This window comes from Sus scrofa, chromosome 13, assembly GCF_054392235.1.
Source record: "Sus scrofa isolate SSC_HxYL_T2T_F1_AM1 chromosome 13, Sscrofa_HxYL_maternal_Yorkshire_Landrace_v2.0, whole genome shotgun sequence".
Lineage (NCBI taxonomy): Eukaryota > Metazoa > Chordata > Mammalia > Artiodactyla > Suidae > Sus > Sus scrofa.
Genome location: NC_139395.1, coordinates 205,530,920 through 205,534,737, shown reverse-complemented (window position 1 = coordinate 205,534,737; position 3,818 = coordinate 205,530,920). Strand labels below are relative to the sequence as shown.

Here is a 3,818-nt window from a genome sequence, read left to right as displayed (position 1 = left end):
TTGACCCCTAGCCTGGGAACCTCCATATCCCAAGACCCTAAAAAGCAAAATCAAACAAACAAAAACTACTTTGAAATGTCACCAAGACTAATCAACTGAAAAGTAGCCCCATTGTAAAAAAAAAAAAAATACTGACTTTTTAGAAAAAAAAAATGTGCTCCTTTATGTGATTCTTTGTTTTTAAGTTACTCAGTTGTTTATCCATAATGAGAAGTTTTTGAATCTCAGAGAAGAGTAGGATGTTTGAATTGACCCAAGTTAATCAGATTAGATGGAGAAGATCTTCTACCTCAAAGCAGTTGGATCACCTTACATCTTCAATTGAGATCTTTTTATTCCTTGGTAGTCTGAAGAGGGTTTTTTTTTTTTTTTTTTTTTTTTTTTTTTGGTCTTTCAGACTCCCATTTAAAAGAAATGTTATTTCTTTGTATCCTTCTGTATTGTTTTTCTTGATGCAAAGAGAACACACTGTTTTTGAAATAGGAAAACATACCTGTATACAATGAACCTGTATAAGCTGATTCTTTAAACTGTCATCAACTAATATCTTGATAGAGACGAACTGACAGCTTGTTGAGAACTTCATAGGTACCTTTGAAAGCACAAGTGAGGTAGCAATAAAGGAGGAAGATTGCAGAGAGAAAGGTGAAGAGCAAAGACATTTTTTCCTTATTCAAAACACTGTCTCAGGGACATTGTTTTGGATACATTTTCCCTGCTCCCTTCAGGAATCTAACAAAATGACAGTAAAGAGATTAAGAAAAAAAAGTGACCATCATAATCCCATAAGGATAAAGAGAGCAGTAGAAGAGACAAGAGCAGACAGGCCAAAAAAATTGGAAACAGGAAAACAGATGAGCGATAAAAGGTTTAGCTGGTTAGAGAAAGCTGAAAGCCACCTGCCTTCTCAGAAAGCAAATCTACTGGCTCTACAAAACAAAAAGGCTGGTTCAATATCTTGCAATAATCTATAATGGAAAAGAACCTGAAAATATACATATATATCTGAATCATTTTGTTGTACACATGAAACTAACACAACATTTTAAATCAACTATACTTCAATTAAAAAAAAAAAGAGGCTGAGAAAATGAATGTGGTTTGGGCAAAGAGGGCTCAGAACAAAAGGGGTGATAAAGATTCCTTATAAGAAGCTGTTCATTTCTATAAGAGAAATGCAAACCAAAACTACCATGAGATACCACCTCACACTAGTCAGAATGGCCATCATTAATAAGTCCACAAATAACAAGTGCTAGAGGGGCTGTGGAGAAAAGGGAACCCTCCTGCACTGCTGGTGGGAATGTAAACTGGTACAGCCACTATGGAGAACAGTTTGGAGATACCTTAGAAATCTATACATAAAACTTCCATATGACCCCACAATCCCACTCTTGGGCATATATCCGGACAAAACTCTACTTAAAAGAGACACATGCACTCGCATGTTCATTGCAGCACTATTCACAATAGCCAGGACATGGAAACAACCCAAATGTCCATCAACAGATGACTGGATTCAGAAGATGTGGTATATATACACCATGGAATACTACTCAGCCATGAAAAAGAATGACATAGTGCCATTTGCAGCAACATGGATGGAACTAGAGAATCTCATACTGAGTGAAATGAGCCAGAAAGACAGACAAATACCATATGATATCACTTATAACTGGAATCTAACATCCAGCACAAATGAACATCTCCACAGAAAAGAAAATCATGGACTTGGAAAATAGACTTGTGGCTGCCCGATAGGAGAGGGAGGGAGTGGGAGGGATGGGGAGCTTGGGCTTATCAGACACAACCTAGAATAGATTTACAAGGAGATCCTGCTGAGTAGCATTGAGAACTGTCTAGATACACATATTGCAACAGAACAAAGGGTGGGGAAAAAAATGTATACATGTAAGGATAACTTGATCCCCTCACTTACAGTGGGAAAAAATAAATAAAAAAAAAAGGAAGAAGCTGTTCAATAATAGATCCTTCTCCTACCCTATGCTCCAGAATTGAGCACACTTTTGAGAAGAGGAATGAATGGGTTGAGAATAGTGGGGGCCATATTCTTATAATAGGGAGGAACAAATCTGATTCCATATTGCATGTTTCTTTTACTTTAGTCTATATATTCTGTTGCTTTTGCTACAAGATAAGAATGTTGTCTCATGGCTTGAAATATAGAGAATAACCCATTCTTAAGTCTCTAACCTTTAAAGGTATAGTACTTTTTCATTCATATAGAGCTAAAAAGTTAGAGAACAGAGAATAACCTCTGTCTTGTTGGAGGTTTACAGGAACATCATGGCCTGACCTAGGTGGACAGCTGTAAGAACAAAGGACTCCAGTACCAAGAAGTTTGCGACAACCAATCCCACCCCTCCTCTTTTATAAAAGAAGCCTGAATTCTAACTCAGAGAAGATTGTTTTCTGGGATACTAGTCTACCGTCTTATGTTCTGCTGAGTTTCCAAATAGAATCACTATTCCTTGCCCCAGCAACTTGTTTCTTGATTTACTGGCCTGTTGTGCAAAGAGCAGTATGAGTTTGGGCTCCGTACCATTCTTTTTTTTTTTTTTTTTAGTACCAAATAACTTTATTTGAAAGAATGGTACTAAGGAAAGAACTGAAGTAGCTGTTTTGGTAGGACTTATAGAAAAGGTGAAGGTAGCCCAAACATGCAAGCCCTGCTTTGGTGACCAGGGAGGTCACCCGGTGGCTCCGGGAGGCCAGCCTAGGGCTTAGCTCTCACTGTTCCCCAGGGTGTGCTTGTGGAAGAGATATTCTGCCAGGCCTTACTTGGGTGGGGGGGGGAAGCATCCTGTTCAGGTTGGTAAAGTGGTCACCCAATTCTTTGATGGATTTCACCTGCTCATCCAGATACTGCATCTCAATGAAGTCACACAAGTAGGGGTCATTTTTATCAGTGGCCAGTTCATGCAGTTCCATCGTGACTGATTCATGTTGGTTTTTTTTCCAAGTGCAGTGCATATTCCATTGCAGTCAGCCCATTCTCCCAGTCATCCCGCTCTCGTTTCCTGATATCCTGAAGGAAGATTCTGCCACCTCCTTGGTTCTGCAGCTTCATCAGTTTCTCAGCAGATTCCTCTCCTCAGGAGACTGGTGAAGAAAGAATCTAGCAAAGTTCTTCAAAGCCACATCATCGCGGTCAAAATAGTATGACATGGACAGGAAGACGTAGGAGGCATAGAGCGCCAGGTTGATCTGGCTGTCGACGGCCACCTCCGAGTCCTGGTGGTAGTTCTGGCGCACCTGAGAGGAGCACGAGGTCGTGGCTGGGGAGACGCGGTGGCGGCGGCGGTGGCCTCGGGTGGGTCCAAGGGCACTGTGAAGAGGTGATGAGGGCTGGCTCCGAGCGGCCGGCTGGGGCGGGTGACAGCGCCGGGTTCAGTCCAAGCACGATTGAAGCAGGAAACCGCAGCGACTCTCCGCCAAGACCATCTTGGACCCCCAAGCATTCTTATCATACTCTATCCCCAAGTCTGGACAGGAGAGAAGGAGGGGAGGAAGGAGGGACATTTTACTTCCTTTTACACCATACGATGGTGTAATAATGAAGTACTAAGCTCTGCACTTAGATTTAAACAGACATCTGCACTTAGATTTAAACAATTGAGATGACTTTTCTTGCTATAGTCTTGGGAAGCTGACATGTAACTCAAACGAGCTAATAATTAAAAAATATTTCTATTTAGCTTTGAACTACATTATGAGCTTGCAGCTGTTAAGTTTTCTACACATTTCCTTAATTATGTTTTGCTTTGTGCAATATTAAAATTGGTTTTAATTTCCTA

General features: G+C 40.6%; 1 pseudogene; it reads right to left on the bottom strand.

Moving 5' to 3' along the window:
- Positions 1 to 2,568: 2,568 nt before the first annotated feature.
- LOC100737932 (ferritin heavy chain pseudogene) lies at positions 2,569 to 3,411 on the bottom strand (annotated as a pseudogene).
- Between the last annotated feature and the right edge of the window lie 407 nt (positions 3,412 to 3,818).